Here is a 20,115-nt window from a genome sequence, read left to right as displayed (position 1 = left end):
TCTTTTTTTCTTTTATATGATTTAGCCTAAGGTGCCACATATGCACCTCTAGATCGTTTATTTCCTATGGCATTTACATCCTACTCGGTTATATTCACAGAAACATCAACATGCAACTGATAGAGACTGTTAATTAAGAAACCACTTTCAACCATTTTATTTTCAAAATAAATGGTACAGTAGTTCTTAGAAAACTAATTACATAGTTATCCTGCGCTAAACAAGACACAGAAATCAAATTTTTGCTAGCCGTGCTAAATACTTAATTTAAGTCACTAGAGGCACTAAATATTCTAATATTTGATGTTATTTTATTGGAATTTGATGCTCTCTAGTCTATTTTATAGGTAATTGGGAGTTTGGATTCATATGACTCAAATTAGACTCAAATTGGATCAGACTTGAGTAAATCAGACAACCAGCTCCTATTTCAATGTGAACACGACTTAAAGATCAATGGAGAAGAACCAATATGAAGATCCAAGGGTCCTTATTCACGCTCCCACCTTTCTTTTCATGAAACCATAGCCTCTCCACTTTATAAATAGAACCCCAAGGCCTCCATCTTTTTCAATCAAACCAACCCTAAGTTCTCTTCAAGTTTCTCTCTTTCTCTCTCTCTTCTTCTTTTCCATAAGTCTAGGGGAGGTACTTGAAGGAACCAGATCTAGGGTTTCAGGGTTAGATCTTGAAAATTTTTCAAGATCATACAGCGGAAGACTAAAATAAATCAAAATTTATTTTCTAAGATCAGAAAATCCCTAGATCTAAGATCCTATTACATGATTATTACATAGCATTAAATCAAAAATTAAAATATATATAAATATAGTATGAACTACATGTTGATCATATCAACATGTTTCTATACTAGCTACATCTAATGTATGTATTAAATAATAGATCAGATCTATTACCTTGCAAGTTAGACGCTCTAACCTCGCTGATCCGGGCTTAAGGATGATGTTGCAAGCCGCACACGCGTCCGGCCTCTAGGAGTCGTCCACACGAGCCCACGAATCTCGATCAGAAGTCCTGCTTCAGGAAATCAGCACAGTATGCTAGTACTGCGCTGATCCTTCTTTGATGGTTGATCAGGTGCCTCCTTCTTCTTGATTTGGACTCTTCCAAAGATGGAAAGTAGAAGAAGGAGTTTCAGATCTGAGACGCTCTCAGGAAACTCAAGATGGAAGGAGGAAAGATATGAAAATAAAAACCCTAGAAGAAGACCCTCTTCTTCTTCACGTTTTTCTCTCTAGACACCCAAACTTGCGTCTTTTATATCTCCACGACCCAAAGGTATTTCTCTCTGATTTTTGGATGGCAGAAAGGTCTCTCAAATATCTATCTCCCCTTAAAATTTCACGAAGAAACTCGTCTTATATAGAGAGATATGATAGAGTCCTTGTCTAGGTCAAACACCTAGTCAAGGCTTATCCAAACATGGCAAGTAAAGGGACGCCCAACTCTTGAGCACCTCCTTCATATTTTCGTGGATGGATCAACAGAAAAGGGTGCACAATGTAAACCCTAAAAGCCACGAAAATTCCAAAAAAAATTTGGATAAATTCGGTGCAAAATTGAAAGAGTTTTGGATTTCTAAAACTCTATCTCATAGAATTCGAAATCCAAACTTATTCTTTTTAGATTTGATCCAAATCACCTTCCATGTAAGAAAGAAGAGAGGAGACCTTTTGTGAACGTGGGAGAGATCTGGGAGAGGGCTTTTGTCGCACAAAATAAGTGGAGATTGGCGTTGAATAAGAGAGAGGGCGTGGAGAAGGTTTATGTGGTGCAAGGTGGAATCCTAGTCCTACTAGGATTCTGTCTCATAACTTGTTTTAATTTGGTTTTCCAAACCAAATCAAATCAAAATTAGATCAACCCAATTAAAATAGGTCTTAACCTAATTAAGAACCTAATTTAATCAGATTAAATTAGATTTAAATCTGATTTAATTTTCTAATCAAATTAGAAATTAGATTGACCCAAGTCCTAGTTGAACTAGGACTAGTTTTTCCTTGCACTTGGCTTATCCAATAAACTAATTGGACTTGATCCAATCAAGCCCAAACCAAATCTAATTAAATCATATTTAATTAGACTTAATCTCAGCCCATTGGCTTAATCAAATTAAGCCAATTAGCAATCAAATTGCTAATCGATCCTCCAGCAACACTTGCACTGGGTTAAATATCAATCGTATTGATCATTTAACCCTAGAACGATTCTTAATCGTTGATCAACCATCCGATCGGATCATGAACTCTAATGTGTGTGACCTCATAGGTCCGAACCTAAGCCGGTAGCATAGGAATAAATTCCTATACCAATCGAAGTGACCATCTAGCAATGATACCCGACGACCGGATAGGTCGAATGTGTAGAACAACATCCTTAGAACCCATGCGGATATAGTTTTCATATAATTCATCCCCTTGACCAAAATGATCATAGGACACCCCAGAGCTCAACTGTCAACTCTGATCAGGTTGTCCACATTGTATTTCAAAATATCAAATCCATCTGATGGATTACCCTGGCCAAGGTTTTGCTAAATTGAAATACAGCGACTCATTCTTCTCCAACTCTTGGAGTGGTCAATCCCATCTTGATCACACTCTGACTTCGCAAGTACTTGACTGTGCCCAGAAGCCTTCCGTCCCTGAATTAGAAATTCAGTTAGTCCGGTACCAAAGCACAGTGAGTTGCTTGCAAGTCACTGAGGTGATCTCAAGTCTAAGGGACACTTATACCTATATCCCATCAGAGACATTCTCGACAGCAGAATGCTCTGGAGTTGGTCACGTTCAATGACGATGTACCCTTACATCTCACCTGTATGCCATACCAGTGTCTCCACACTCCTTGGTTAAGAGGACAACCAACCCATATGGCCTACAGCGACCTATGCTTGATAGAAGCTGTCGTCCTTATTAACAGCCTATCATTTGGTCGTGAACAGTTTTAAGGACTAATCGATAAATCCTCTCTTTATCGAACTTAAATAGTCCTAAGGACTTCATCATAACAACGGAGTTCATTAGAAGATGAAAGCTTATGATGAAAATGCCAAATATATTTTATTTATTAACAAATCAATTACAATACTTGGTTGCTCAACCATCAACAGCTTGACGATTGGCTTTTTGGGACACATTTCCCAATAGTACTAACCCTAGCACGATACTATATTCCTCCACAGATCTTTTTTTCATATCCCATCAAATCTAGGAGAGATCCTAATCTTAGTGCTGCTACCCTTTCTCTTCTACATACCCGCTTCCATCAACCTTTCTTCTTTGGAGTTTCTAGACCAAGCCTTCCAGCCATTTTGCCGCTGTCTACACGGAGGAAGACGAAAGATTCAAGGAAACACATCCACCATCGGACGCAGCAAGAAGATCAATTTGGTTTAGTTGTTTTGTATCGTAATTTTATTTCTTTTCTTTATGTACGTTTCTTTATTTGATTAATGAAAAATAATTTTATTATAATTTTCATGCTTCTTTCTTAGTTTCTTACAATCTATTATTTTTTTCTTTTGCATTTTCGAAACAATCAACTAAGATCCCTGCGGATACGATCCCGACTCACCCTATTTACATAGCAGTGAGTAGGGTTAATTTTGGTGTGCTACGACACGCATCAAATTTTGAAGCCGTTGTCGGGGATCTTAGCGCGATTGTTTTAAAAAAAAATAAAAAAAATCTACAAAATAACAAAAAAATATTTTACTGCTTTTTAGATTTTTATTTCTTACTTTAGATTGCTTGACTGCCTTATATGCTTTACTGTTTTATATTTCTAGTTGATTATTTCTTTCTCTTGTACTCTTGCTTTTCATATTTTATTTTGCTGATTAGTAGTTTGCCTTTTATTGTTAGTTAATTTATTTTAATTGCTTAATTACGTTCTATTTATTCTTTTTGAAAAATTTCTGCCTCATATTGCTTTTCGTATATGGTAGATTTACTATTTTATATCTAGATTTCTTTATTTGCATGCATAGAAAAATTTTCTACTTTCTATTGCCTAGTGATCTACTGTTTTCTATAGGTTAGAATAATTTACTGTTTTATATAATTAGTGATTTCTTGCTTCCTAAGTAGATTAGATTCTTTGCCTTTTATTTAGATTATGTAGTTACCTTTTATTCTTAACTGTGAGATTACTTTATTTGCATAGTGAGTAATTACTTATTTATTATTGCCCATTATTTTTAGTGATTTACTGCTTTCCATAGTTTAGAATAATTTATTGTCCTAAAAGTAGATTTGATTTGTTGCTTTATTTGTAGGCTACCTACTTGCCTTTTAATCTTAGCATTATTTACTTTTTATTTAATTAGATTTGCTAGATCTTCTCATACCTAATTAACCTAATTTAAAACTTACCTTCTATTCCTTCTTGCTTAAAGATAACATAATATAAAAAGAATACAAAGACACCACATAACACTTGACTAATATAAATAAACCAATTAAATCTTAAAAGCTACTTAATATGTTTGGACACTTTTTCTTTTTGCATTGCATATTTCTATAAAAAATCTTAAGGGCAAAACTCTAATCAATATAAGGTGGGGATTTCATCACCCTTCTTTGGCCTACAAATCACTATCTTGTAATCGCATTGACCTAAACCTCTAATTTAAAATCGATTAGACGTTGACCTCTAAGGATCCTCGAGCTCAGTAGGACAAGGAATCCTAAAAGTTGGACTGGGTTTAGGTTAGTCAGTTTAACTGGTGTTTAAGAAAGTGGTTCAGAGATTACATCCCGAAGGAAGGTGGTTTATTAATTGGTTCCGTTCGCTTACCTGGCCAACGCAGTTGGTGTCTAAGGAAAGCAACGGGGGGACCCCTACCAACCTTACACTTACCTGACCAGTTGAGCGGCTAGTCTGCTACTTGGAGTGCTTGAAGATGACTTTGGAAGTTAGGAGCTGTCTAGATCTAGGGTAACCTATAGATATGATTAATTGAACCACTTGATTGTTAACTAAAAACATCAAATTTAATTAATTCTTCTCTATCTTCTTAGCATTAGAACTCCTTAGATTCTCTTCTTTAGAACTCTTTTCCCTCTTCCTTTTCTCCTCTTCTTTTTCAAAAAAGAAAAAAAAATTATTGAAATTAAAACTCGGTGAGATCTTTTGGGTGCATGCTAGGACGTCGATCATTATAATTTGATTTACACCCATTAGATTTAAAGCTAGAAAGAACGATTCGAATAAACCAAATCAAAATCATGGATCCAAAATAAGAAACTGACCCACCATGACAATTGAGGGAGTATTTTACCCCTCATCTTACACCTACTCGTCATGTATTCAGCCTCCTCCTGTGGAGGCGGCACAATACGAAATCAAGTCTAACATTATCCAAATGCTACCATCATTCTATGGACTGACGAATGATGATCCGTATAAACACTTGGACGAATTTTTTGAGATATGCTCCACAGTAAAAATCCAAAACTTCTCCGATGATGCCCTCAAGTTGAAACTGTTCCCTTTTTCACTTAAGGACAAAGCCAACCATTGGTTAAACTCCCTAGATTCCATAATCATTGCAATTTGGGACCATCTTCAGAGAGAATTCCTCAAGAAATACTTTTCAATTAGAAAAACAAATCAAATTAGAAAAGCCATCACTAGTTTTTTCCAATTGGATGGTGAACTTTTTCACGAGACATGAGAAAGGTTAAGAGATCTTATTCGTAAATGCCCCCACCATGCTGTCCCCAAATGACAACTTGTTCAGTGTTTCTACAATGGTCTATCGGAGAAACCGACAAATGATCGATGTATCGTGTGGTGGGACATCATGCTAAAGAGTGAGGATGAGGCTTGGCAGCTTTTTGAAACATTGAGTGAGAAATCCTTGCATCATATCTCTGCCATTTCTAGAGAACAACCCATGTCTCAACAGAAAAGAGGTAGAATCTATCAGATTGGAAACGTTATGGATATCCACAGTAAGGTAGATGAGTTGTCTCAAAAATTAGACCGTCTTCTGAATACTGGACATTCTTCGACTCTGCCTAACCCAGTCTAAGATGTTTGTGCATTATGTGCAAGCCCGACCCATTTTATTAGTGAATGCCCAATCGTACTTCAATTTCTTGAGTTTTTGCACGAGCAGGTCCAGCAAGCTCAAACCCAACAAGCTCGTAGATCAGGAAGTGATCCATATTCGAATACTTATAATCTCGGCTGGAGAAACCACCCAAATTTTTTCTGGAGACCACAGTTAGTGGTTGGCCCTGCTGTACCTAGACCTAACTATCAGAACCCGATATATAGGCATGGACCATACCACCAGTTCCAAAATGCTCCTCAACCGTCTACCACTGGTCACAGCTTAGCTTTTGAGGAGAAGGTTCTAAAAGCGCTAGAACGATTAGAAGTCAACATCCAAACCCTTAACTCCCACACGCAATCCATTGCTAAGCTAGAGATCCAAATAGGTCAACTAGCAACCGCAGTCAGTAGGAGGGAAGGAGGAAAATTACCTAGCCAACCTGAGAGCAATCCGAGAGGGCAATTCATGGTTGAGAGCTCCAATACTCCAGATACCTTTTTCTGAACATGCCAAATCAATCATGACTCTCAAAAGTGGGAAGGTCATTGAACATACGAGTAAAACCAATAAGACCGACCCTAGACCTCTGACCAAGCCCGAATCACCCAAGAACAAAGATGATCCAAAAGTAGAGAATGGACCAACTGCACCGAAATCACCTTACTTGCCTAAAGCTCTATTTCTGAGTGCCCTAAAAGCCCCTACTCCTGCAGATAAGAAGGGAGGAAAACTAGATGAGATGTTAGAATTATTTAAGCAAGTTCAAATTAATCTCCCTCTTCTAGATGCAATCAAACAGGTCCCAGCTTACGCAAAATTTTTGAAGGAATTGTGCATTCAGAAACGTAAATCCCGATCACAACTCTCGAAGAAAGTATGCCTCACCGAACAAGCTAGCTCTGTATTCCAGCACGGTACCCCTCTAAAGCTTAAAGATCTAGGTACCCCTACCATTTCTTGCATTATAGGAGACTTTCACATCGAACAAGCTCTCCTGGACCTAGGGCCCGGTGTGAATCTTTTACCTAGCTCGGTTTACGAACTTTTTGGGTTTGGAGAACTGAAACCCACGTCGGTCACTTTACAGTTAACTGATAGATCAAGTAAGATACCACATGGGATGATCGAAGATATTTTGGTCAAGATAGATGAGTTCTATTTTTTAGTTAATTTTTTAGTCCTTGACATGGAACTGAGTAGCAATCCAAGACAAATTTTCATTATCTTAGGCAGACCCTTCCTAGCTACGGCAAACGCGTGCATCAATTGTAGGACAGGAGTCATGGACATATCATTTGGGAATAAGAAACTAAAACTGAATGTGTTTGGTGCATCCTAGGGACCATCAACTGATAGTTGCTTCAAGGACATCATAGAGGAAGCAACATCAACAATTTTTGCACATGATTCCTGAGACACCCACTTGACGCACTTTGGAGTGGATGATTGTGATATGGAGAGAGGTAGCGAAGAAGTAAATATTCTAGTTGATACATCAAATGCTAAAACTACTCCCCTTTGGACAATCAAGTACGAACCATTGCCCGCATTAGCCAATACACCCACAGTCCCGTCATTAGAATTACCACCTGCACTAGAATTAAAGCCACTTCCAGCCGCACTAAGTATGCATTCTTAGGACCTAATGACACCCTCCCAGTGATCATTGCATCAGACTTGACCCCGGATCAGGAAGCACAATTGGTTGGTGTTCTGAAGGAAAATAAAGAGGCTATCGGCTGGTCCATTGCCGATTTAAAAGAAATTAACTCCTCCATCTATATGCACCACATTCATTGCGAGGCAGATGTCAAACCCCATCGAGACATGTAGAGGAGACTGAACCCAAAACATGCAGGTAGTGAAAAAAGAGATGGTAAAATGGTTAGATGCTGGAATCATCTACCCCATATCCGACAGTAAATGGGTCAGCCCTACCCAAATAGTACCTAAAAAATTAGGTATTACTGTGGTGGAGAATGAAGAAAGTGAATTGTTCCTCACTCGCACACCATCTAGCTGGCGAGTATGCATTGACTATAGAAAACTAAACGCTGTTACTAGGAAGGACCATTTTTCATTACCTTTCGTCGATAAAATCCTAGAACGGTTAGTGGGTCAACATTTTTTCTATTTTCTAGATGGTTATTCAGGGTACAATCAGATATCTGTATTTCTGGATGACCAAAAGAAAATCATCTTCACTTGCCCCTATGGCACTTTCACTTTTCGGCGTATGCCGTTCGGGCTCTGCAATGCACCCGCTACATTTAAATGGTGCATTTTGGTCATTTTTTTATATATGATGGACAAATATCTCAAAGTTTTCATGAATGATTTCTCCGTGTTTGAAACCACCTTTGAGGATTGTCTTCATAACCTCTCCAAAGTCCTTAAGCACTGCACGGAAACAAATCTGATTTTAAGTTGGGAAAAGAGCCATTTCATGGTTCGGGAAGGAATCGTATTGGGACATATTATTTTTGAAAGGGGGATTGAGGTAGACAAAGCCAAAATCGAGGTCATTTCAAAACTACCACCCCCCACTTTGATTCGACAAATACGATCCTTTCTAGGTCACATTGGATTTTACAGATGCTTCATTAAATATTTTAGCAAAATATCGAGATTCTTGTGCAATCTGCTAGCCAAAGATATGTCATTTGTCTTAAATGAAGAATGTCTACAAGCCTTCCACACATTACGAGCAGCCCTGACAACAGTACCCATAATAAAATCCCCTGATTGGTCTTTTCCATTTGAAATCATGTGTGACGCTTCCGATTTCGCAATAGGGGCCGTCTTAGGTCAAAGAATCAATAAGGAGCCACATGTGATCTATTATGCTAGCAAAACTTTATCCGATGCCCAATTGAACTACACCACGACAGAAAAAGAGCTACTAGCGGTGGTATTCGCCATTGATAAATTTCGTTCATATCTGTTAGGGTCTGAGGTTCTAGTATATTCTGATCATGCGGCTTTGAAACATCTGCTCTCAAAGAAAGATACTCAACCACGATTGATCAGATGGATCCTTTTGCTTCAAGAATTTGATCGAGAAATCCGAGACAAGAAGGGTTCCGAAAATATGATCGCTGATCATATTTTTAGAATTTTAGTTGATCATACGATGAGTACTGATGAAGTTAAGGAGAAATTCTCTGACGAACAACTTTTTGCAACTACCTCTGACCAAATCCCATGGTTTGCCCACATTGTTAAATATTTGGCAACAGGGCAAGTTCCTCTCCATTGGATAAAACAGGAGAAGGATCGATTCTTCTCACAGGTCAAATATTATTATTGGGAGGAACCCGAATTGTTCAAACATTGTCCTGATCAAGTGATTCCATACTGTGTCTCTGAGAGTTAGTATCAAAGTATACTTATCTTTTGTCACTCTCATGCATGCGGGAGATATTTCAGTGGGAAGAGAACGACCGCGAAAGTGTTACAAAATGGGTTTTACTGGCCGATATTATTTAAGGATGCACATAAATTTTTTTTTGAGTGCTTGCGCTATCGGTAGACAGGGAACATTTCTAGAAAAAACATAATGCCCCTATCTCCCATTTTAGTTGTGGAAGTTTTTGATGTTTGGAGAATCGATTTTATGGGCCCCTTTCCTCCATCCTATGGATACGAATACATTTTGGTTATGGTAGATTACGTATTTAAATAGGTTGAGGCTATGGCAATCAGGACGAATGATCACAAGGTGGTAATCAAATTCATCCAACAGAACATCTTAAGTCGATTCGGTTGCCCAAGGACCATTATTAGTCATGGAGGTGCACACTTCACGATTAGGCACTTTGAAAGTTTAATGAAGAAATACAGAATCACTCACAAAGTTGTCACACTATATCACCTCTAAACTAGTGGCCAAGTGGAAGTCTCCAATAGGGAGATCAAACGAATTCTTGAGAAGAAGGTTAGGTCTGATCGAAAAGATTGGTCTGAACGATTAGACGATGTATTATGGGCCTACCGTACTGCATACAGGACCCCGATAGGAATGTCTCTTTACCGGCTCGTTTTGGGAAAAGCCTGCCATCTGTCAGTAGAGCTAGAACACCACGCATTTAGGGTTATAAAGCAATTCAATTTCGACATGAAAAATGCGAGTAGTAATAGGAGACTACAATTGAACGAATTAGCAGAGCTACGCAATGAAGCATACGAGAGTTCACGAATTTATAAGGCTCGAACTAAGGCTTATCATGATAAATACATTTCACAAAAAATGTTCGAACCTAATCAAAAAGTGTGGCTTTACAATAAGAGGTTACGACTATTCCCTGAAAGACTCCGTTCACGTTGGGATGGACCATATATTGTAACTCAGGTATTCCCTCATGGAGCAATTGAAATCAAAGATCCTAAACAGGAAAACACCTTCAAAGTAAATGGCCAATGATTGAAACAATATGTGGATGAAATCAGAGATGACGAGCAAGTTGACTCAATTGAATTACAGGATCCAGTCTATAATTGAACTTTGGCTTGGTCTAGTTGAAGACCTTAAACTTAGCGCTTGTTGGGAGGCAATCTAATATTTTATTTTTCAGTTATCCAGTTTCTTTTTATGTTATAAAAATTTTTGAGAAAGACAATTAGCCAAGTTGGGGGGAGCACCACGATCAATGGAGTCAAGAACACACCACGCTCAGCAATGAAGGACCTCTCAATCAAGGTTACACACATCAAACTCAGGTGGTGTCCTTGTTACATTCTATTTTAGTTTTATTATGATTCTCTTCTTCCATTAGGGGCAATGAAAATTAAGTTGGGGGAGAGAATAACTAATTTAATTAAGTCCTCGAGTATGGTCAGAAATAATTAGTTTTGTGTATCTAAATTTTATCTTGATTTGAAGTTAATTAGACATCCTAATCAATGAGTGATTAACGGTCTAGATAATTTTAGAGATATTGAGGAAAAAATTATTAAGGATGTCCATTAATGGAAGAATTTAGACCAGACTAAATTTTGGAGTGATTCTAAAATCCTCTTCCCACCATCTCAATGAAGAATTTGCTTTATGAGGGTATGGGTGGAAAGGTCAAGGTATGCAAATTTTTTTTTATTACAAAAAAAGATAAAATAAAAAAATAGAAGTTTTTAGCATTTCTCACTAAGTAATCGGACCCCTTTGTCTAAGTAAGCGTTGTTGTTCGCGTCAAAAGGTAGGATTGTGAAGAAACCTTTTGTATAGTTAGTTTTTAACTCGTAGTCTTTTTGACTCGAGTCAGTAAGCCTGAGGGGTGTTTTACACCTAATGCCCTAAAGCCAACTGGTTTGGGAGTCATTGGCCTAAAGCTCGCTACAAGAGTCAATTAGAAAGTTTAAGGGGTTAAGACATTGCACTGACTGTACATGTAAATATTTCTACAAAGAAAAAAAAAAGAAAAGAGAAAGAATAAGGGGGCTAAATTGTAAGAAGACAATAAATCCTGCTCACATCAAGTTAGAGAACTTAAAGAGTAGAGTGGGAAGTTGGTGAAAGAAGATCTTTAAAAATTTCTATAGCTAATATTCAACTATTAATTAGGTCGAATTGATAATCCAATGAAGTACCTCATTAATGGTCTAACCGGATATCCACTACAGTTAGGAATGTTTAGGATAACTTTCGATTCAAGGATAATTTGGTGCACAATGCTAATGTATCTATTTTACTCGAGGACGAGTAAAAGTTCAAGTTGGGAGGTGTGATGAATACTTAATTTAAGTCATTAGAGACACTAAATATTGTAATAATTGATGTTATTTTATTGAAATTTGATGCTCTCTAGTCTATTTTGTAGGTAATTAGAAGTTTGGGTTCATATGACTCAAATTAGACTCAAATTAAATCAGACTTGAGTGAACCAGGCAACCAGCTCCTATTCCAGTGTGAACACGACTTAAAGATCAACGGAGAAGAATCAATATGAAGATCCAAGGGTCCTTATTCACGCTTCTACCTCTCTTTTCATGAAACCCTAGCCTCCCCACTATAAATAGAACCCCAAGGCCTCCATCTTCTTCAATCAAGCCAACCCTAAGTTCTTTTCAAGCTTCTCTCTTTCTCTCTCCCTCTTCTCCTTCTCCATAAGTCTAGGGGAGGTACTAACCCACGACACCATATTCCTCCACAGATCTCTTTTTCACATCCCATCAAATCTAGGAGAGGTCTTAATCCTAGTGCCGCTACCCTTTCTCTTCTACATACCCGCTTCCATCAATCTTTTTTTCTTGGAATTCCTAAATCAAGCATTCCAGCCATCCTGCCTTGTCTGCACGGAGGAAGACAAAGGATTCAAGGAGACATCCACGATCGGACGCAGCAAGAAGATTAACTTGGTTTAGTTGTCTTGTATCGCAATTTTATTTCTTTTCTTTATGTATGCTTCTTTATTTGATTGATAAAAAATAATTTTATTATAATTTCTATGCTTCTTTCTTAGTTTCTTACAATCTATTATTTTTTTCTTTTGTATTTTCGAAATAATCAACTAAGATCCCTGCGGATACGATTTCGACTCACCCTATCTACATAGTAGTGAGTAGGGTTAATTTTGATATGCTACGACATGCATCAAGCCGCAGGTACAAAATAACAGTCATTAAGAATTAAACTAAATCTTGATGGTAGTCACGGAGGGTATGTCCCCACAGCCACAGCAGCAACTCTTGCTCTGTTTCCGACTCATAGGGTTATCTCACCATCCCTCAGTCTCCTATTATCCTCAATATCCTGTAAAAAAGTGCATAAATGAGCACTTGAACCAGTCTATAATCCAAGTGGATGTAGAAGAAACCGTAAGGTTAGTTTCGATAACGAGCAGGTCAGACATACCTTCAGAAGATGTGCCGTCCCTCTTATTCTTCAAGCTGGTCAAGTAGGCATGGCAGTTCCTTTTTCAATGGCTGTTATTTTTGCAGTGGAAATACTTTCCTCTCTCTATGGCCTTTTCTTGGGAACTTCCTTCCTCGGTTTGTTCTCCACCTCTTGCTTCTTCGCGAACTTTTTTTTCTTTCCAGTAGACTTTCTCTTGAAAGAAGAAGTCTGCTCCACAGCTAGAACAGTGCCCCTTGAACTCTTCAAGATGCCTTTTATAGTCACTAACATATTGAATAATTTGGCCTTGGTGTATTCAATTTTATTCATATGATAGTTTATAATAAACTGCGTATATGAATCAATGAGAGACTGCAAGATCAAATCAATCTGCAACTCTTTATCCATGGACATCTCGAGCTTCTCAAGCTTCTCAAAGTCTTTGATCATTGTCAAACAATACTTATGGACGGACTACCCATTACGGATTTTCACTTTGAAGAGTCTCTTGGACACTTCGTAGCGAGTTATGTGACTTTGCTCATCGTACAACTCTTTTTGGTGAGCTAACATGCTTCTGGTAGTTTTCATGTCCTCGTGCTGGCGTTGGAGCTCATTGGACATGGAAGCCAACACGTAGCATCGAGCCTTATTGTCATCGTCCAACCACTTCTCGTGGGTAGCCCTTTGATCAGGGGTCGGACGGGCTGGTAGTGCAGGAAAGTCCTGGCCAAGTACATAGCTCAGCTTTTTGGAACTCAAAACTATCTTTAAGTTCCGAGCCAATCTTTGTAATTAGGTCTAGTCAATCGGTTGTTTTTTAAAATACAAGTTAGAAGATTTGAAGCAGATATTTTTCTACAGAGAAAAGAAGATTCTAGTTAGATTTTATAATTGACTTCTTAGTTTGTTTTAGGATTTTTATTTTAAAAATAAACTTCAATTATTTCTTCAGATCTTCCACACTCCTCTAGTGGAGAAACGAAAACCTCCGCAATTAGGGTTTCAAGTGGGTACTGCGGTCCCACCAATTGGCATACCATCTCATTTGACAATTATTGACGATATGTCAATCAATGAGTGGACAACTCTTGTCCAATGTTTCTTAAACAAATTGCAGTGATCACCAATCTCTAATTTCTGATGTCTTATCTGACAGTTATTGGCCTCATTCCTTAGTTAAGTCAGATCCACTGTTCTTGCGAAAGTGAAGCCGTCATTGGGACCCTCACCTGACAGTTATTGGGCTTAACCCCATCTCCACCCTGCAGCATCTCATACTAATAGAATGGTTGTGTCTTCCTTGATACAACTGAACCACTGTATTCAGTCGAGAACAGGCAACATCCGGAAGAATCCGTACATCTACAACAGTGAAAAATCGCTCGACTTAATATTTTGTGAGGAGATTTATTTTTGATCTTCTTTAGGTTTAATTGTTTATTTGCATCGTATGTAAATCCACAATTAGATTGGATCTACTAGTGAGATCACGTCTTGACTCATCAAGACCAGACTCGTGGTGCAACGCAATTATGCTGAACTCAATGCTAAGTACCCCAAATTAGAATTGGTCAACCAAATTGGCCAGATAAGTAGAGATCGGTGGGAAGCTCCTCGCTGCTAGTGCAACAGTCCTAACTAAGTAACTACCTTTCAAAACACTTGTCTTAGACATTAATAGGTCAACCTCATCCAAATTGGCTACGGCTTTTGGTTCCTCACCACTAATTGACTAATTGCAACTAAGTGAATTCATGATACAACCCTACACCAATGGTCACAATGATTCAATGTGATTACTACACGTATCAATGAACCGCATCGCGATTATCTCATAATCTAATTAAGTTTTTTCTTTTCTCAAAAGATGACTTATGATTAAAGGGTTCGATTAGTTACCATCCTAGGATAACCTTTTAACATAACTAACTTTATACCAGGGCAATCTTATATCAAGATGAACTTAGACTAAACCAATTGCTTATTAATTAGATCTCTAATCTAAAATTTTAGATCCAATCTAAATTTCAGGTGTATAATTAGGGTTTCATCTCTTATCATCTTAGGACAACCTTTCAACATAATATTTGTTATGCTAGGACAACCTTATGTCAGGATGAACTTTGATTAACTCTTTGTTTATCAATCATAATTTTTGATTTTTCTTTAAAATTTCTGATCTAATATTTTAGATCTAATCTAAATTCCAGATCAAAGCACAAAAAATCAGATTCAAATAAAACAGAAAATTAGATCTAATCTAACAATCATGTTTATTTGAAAACATAAAATTTAGATCTCATCTAAACTTCATATATAATTGATAAACATGAGTTTTCAGATCCAATCTGAAATAGAGATCCAATCATAAGCAAAATAATTTAGATCTAATATGAATTTCAGATCTAAGAACATGATCATGCAACCTACGCTCTGATACCAGTTGTAAGAAAAATTAGGGCAGCATGCATGTTAGAACAATAAAAATTTTCATACAAACAGTGGAAGCATATTTATCTAACATACATCTTCTAGATCTCATCTCATGAGATCATCCCTATTATGTTCTTAAGATCTATATGTAGCAAATAAAATTTTATTAAAGTAAAAACATGAAGATCTCATCTTCACCTTTGTGCGGGTAGTTATTCACCATAATTGTTAATCATGGATATTTCTTCGGTTCTTTTTGAGCAGCACAAGCATTCGGCCTCTATAGATATCCATGGGACAGATCTAGGAAAGCTCCTCTTTGTTTCTTCACCAAGAAATCAGCAAGCAACTTCAAGAAAGAAGGAAGACGAGAAAACTCCTCTCAAATCAGCACCCCGAACTTTGGCGCGTAGAAGGAAGAAGACGCCCAACCTTTAGGTGTGGAAACCAATGACGCCCAACCCTTTGGGCGTGGGCATGAGGAATAAAGGGAGAGTGGGGTGCGGAGAGCTAGGGAGGCTAGGGTTTTTGGTTGCTTTCTTATATCTTTAGAGATCACATCTCAAGCCCCTTTTATAGGCCAAAAGGAGTCCTACTTCGTTTAGAAATTTGATCAAATTAGATCTTTATCTCAGAAGGAATCCAAAATCAATTCTTATTAGGACTCTTGGGTGCCTTCTAGCTGCCATATTGGTGCCAAACCCTAATGGGGCGTGTGCCCCATCCTAGTCTCCAATTCCTTGTCACAGTAGGTCAAGGGGGTGCCAACAGTTGGCGCCTTTTGGATCCATCCAATTGGGCTCAAGCCCAATTTCTTCCAACTTTATTTATGAGGGAAAACCAACTTTTGGCTGCCCATATTGCTTGCATTTGACTTGATCCAATCCCCATCTCATAGGGATTTAAGTCTAAAGAGGATTTTGGATTTACCATGTGCTAGCATGGTTTTTCTAAACCCAATAGGATTTCTCAAATTCAAATCCAATTGGAACCACATGAGCCCAATTGTACGATCTTAGATCAAATCTCTTGTTGTGTGATCCCACAGGTTCAATTTTGTCTGATAGTAGGATATATTATAATCTCCATCAATAATATCATTGAAACTCCTTTCAATGAATTAGAATCCTTTCTAATTCAGCCAATTTGAGAATTATTGATCATCAGAATAATTCTCAATTGGTTCTACGATCCATCAGTGATATTTAGCAGTATGTAGTGGCAATCCAGTAGAACTGAATAGATGAACCTCTAGGTGTAGTTGTCGTGTGGTCCGGTTCTTCTATCATGAGTCCTGACAAGACTAAGGTTATGGATAATTTGTCAACCTGATCTTGTCATATGTAAGATTTAATCAATCTGAATTCTTAGTGAATCCTCATGGAAACTCTTTTCTATCATTCATACTTGCTATGGTCATGGATTTTCGAACTCTGTTTCATGATCCTCATAGGACTTCTCCTTAACTACCAGGATCGATAGATTCCATATAGGTGCACATCTTATTCCTACAATAAACCTACTGCAGTCAATATGCACCTCAAGGTTCCATGTGATTGAGAGACTGAGTTATGGTGTAGTCAAACCACAGCAATCTCATTGTGAATAGCCGAGACACTACAGGTTGAGGAACTATTCACACTACTGCAGCATCAAGTATGTCACGATGAGAAGGTAGATATCCAAGTGACTACTCGTGTTGGTCACATTCGGCATTCTTGTTCTCTAACAAGCACCCGTACTCTCGTTCAGTATTTCCACACTGTACATTTGAGACTCACCTATCCATAAGGAAGCAATCCGTGCACCAATCTATCTGCATCGATCACCGTCCCCATGATGATTCTACAGTCGAGAACAGTTTATGAATTAACCACTAATGACACATGCCTCAAATTTTCAACTCTTGAGAATATGTGTCATCATCTTGTTAATTTATTGGACGATTCATAGACACATTTCATAATATGAATGGATAAATAATCCGAATTTTATTTTATTAATAAGTCAAGATTACAAACTATGCTCTTAAAAAAATTACATGTGTCGGCCCGATTGATTTCTAGGGCATATATCTAACAATATAAGTTCAAATTCATTTTCATTGTATTTTTGGTTTCGAGACAACATCTATTGATTAAAAGTAGTGGTTGCCTTCATAATCATGGAACCAATAGGCAAAGATCTAAGATATAATTTCTCTTTTCACCACTAGCTAGGGGTGAAAGTGGAGCTGATATCCTTCAGGATTTGCTCTTGTATTCGAATCTATTTAGATACGAAAACAACTTTAAGTATCTAACTAATATCCATTTTCGAATCTGTATCCAATCCATGTCCTTAAGAAAGTGGATGTGGATTTAGATAGACAACTATCCAATCTATATTTGAATATCTGATTTTGTTTGTCACCCTTTTTAATCTTATATTAGCATTGATAAACTTTCAAGAAAGATAGATGACCATATTAACATGTTACTGGCTTAATTTATCTTTTGTTTAGTGATATTTTTGATTACGGTCAAAAATTTTAACTGACTTATATCCATATTTATACCCATACTTTTAGTGTTTGATATATATTTATATTCATTTAAAACAAATATGGATATGAATTTTTGCATGTAATTAATATCCATATTTGCATCCATATTCATCAAATATAAACAATTATGGATTTGGATATATTGATATCTGATCCTCTTGGATCCATTTTCAGCCCTACCACTAGCCAATCTAGAGTGGGGCTAGGGTCCATGGCTCCCCTAAGATTCCAACCAAATAGTATAATCTCCATTTAAAATGTATGGTGGTTGCCCCTCTCAAGATAAAAGTCAGCAGAATTGGTATTGGTATCTATATTGGTTGCCTGATAGTATGGTATGGTGCGGCATCATGCTATGCCAACTTACAGCATATTGATAAAGGGGAGCCACAGAGGGAAAGGGGAGAGGGAGAAGGAAAGAGAGGAAAAGAGAGAGAGAGGAGCGAGGGAGAGGGAGAGCGAGGAAGGGAGGGAGAGAGAGGGAATAGGGGGTGAGGCCTAGAGAGGGAGAGGGAGAGGGCTTTTGAGCTCCCTCTCCTTCGGCCATGGTGTAACAACAGAGAGGAGAGGGAGGGAGGGAAGAGAGGGAGAGGTATGGAGAGAGAAGGGGAGATAGAGGCTGAGAGAGGGAGAGGGATTTTGAGCCTCCTCTCCTTCAGTTGTGGTATCACAAGTTTGGATTCCTTGTTTTGAAACGAAATAGGAGCTTTGGCTCCTTTTTTTTGAATTTCTTTTTTTAAAGTGAAGTTGGTAACAACTATCGATTTCAATTAAAAAATTTCAAAAAAAATAAATAAAGGGGTAGAGCTCCTATTTTGTTTTGAAATAGGGGCTCCGCCCTTGTTGCTCTTATACTGTGTCGGAGGAGAGCGGGCTTGAAATCCCTCTCTCTTTCTCTCCCCCTCTCTCGGCCTCTCTTCTTCCATTCCTCTCCCTCTCTTCCTCTCCTTCCTTTTCCCACTCCTCCACCCTTGCTGGTGTCTTGAATTGAGGGGCAGAACCGTGTTGGTTTGCCTTCGGTATGACTTGGTGCACTTTGAATTGGATAGTTAGCGACAATGCAGCGAACCATGGTCAAGAGTCTCTTGGATAAACTTCAGTAACTGCACCAACATGGGTTTCTATGGTTTTTTTTGCCAAATTTGTAATAACTACATATAGAAAAATGCATTTTGGCCCCTTTTTAAAGATCTCTACTACACTCTTTTTTGTCGTAATTAGACTCTTCTCTTTTCAATCCAAAAAGGCCTCTTGCAGCTTCATGGAAACTTTTGTGGAATTCTGGTATTATATTCCTCATATACCACTCTTTATATGTTAAACTCTTTTTTGAGAAAATATTTCTATGTAAAACTCTTGTTTTAAGAAACCTTCTATGTTTGTCTCAATCAAACAATCACATCTCAATCAATTTTCCTTGTTATCAAGCAATTATGCGAATACCTAATAACATACCAATATATTGCAATCTCTAGTGGAAAAGGGTTAAAGCCACCGTGGAAGATAGTTAACCCTGTCCATAATTTTTTTCCTTTGAAAAATGTATATAAAGAATCTGAAAGGAATTTAAAACAAACACAAGATGAAGAACCCATATAGTTTCTCCTTGCTCTATGACTAGTTTGATATCTTACATGTGTCCCAACCTGGATCAATCTGCCTGTTAGGTCAAGTTCAGCAAATTGGGTTCAGCTTAACATAGTCCAAGTGGCACATATTTCCCTTTTCTTTTGTGATTATTGGTCCACTTGTCCAATGTGGAGTGTCACATTTTAGAAATGTTGCTAGAATTATGCTTTCCAGTCATGAGAGTAATTATTGTTTTAGTCATGATATGGCATTCCATTGCTCTATTAAACTTATTGCCTTGAGCATTCTATCCAATCGGACAAAAGCCATCTTGAGATCTTAAATTCTATCTTCATCTTTAATGGGTTCAGAAGAATTCTTCAACTTGATTAAGGTTGTGTTTGGCTGCATGAAAATTCATAAAGTATATGAATTGAAGTTTGTCAATGTCAGCCTGGAGTTTCACGTGTTTGGTAGTGTGGGAGTCACTAATGCTTAACTCAAGGTTGAGCTCAACCTCTCATATTTGTTTTAATGGCATTCATGCAGGTAAAATCAAAAATTTAATGGTGATAGACCAGTGAGCGTAAGATTGCACTGAATGTGCCTGCTATTTTCCCATAACTTGACTTTAGCCCCTATGGCTTT

General features: G+C 37.7%; 1 protein-coding gene and 1 non-coding gene across 3 annotated transcripts in view; one reads left to right on the top strand and one right to left on the bottom strand.

The window, feature by feature from the left end:
• Window positions 1-20,115, top strand: part of LOC105034621 (DNA-directed RNA polymerases II, IV and V subunit 11-like) — a 46,753-nt gene that overhangs the window by 13,945 nt on the left and 12,693 nt on the right. The gene's annotated exons all lie outside the window — the stretch shown is intronic.
• On the bottom strand, window positions 5,640-5,745 carry LOC114913094 (small nucleolar RNA R71). The gene has a single exon (XR_003799134.1). It is a non-coding gene; the product is annotated as a small nucleolar RNA R71 (small nucleolar RNA).

This window comes from Elaeis guineensis, chromosome 15 (assembly GCF_000442705.2).
Source record: "Elaeis guineensis isolate ETL-2024a chromosome 15, EG11, whole genome shotgun sequence".
Lineage (NCBI taxonomy): Eukaryota > Viridiplantae > Streptophyta > Magnoliopsida > Arecales > Arecaceae > Elaeis > Elaeis guineensis.
This window is presented reverse-complemented; position numbering and strand designations above follow the sequence as displayed.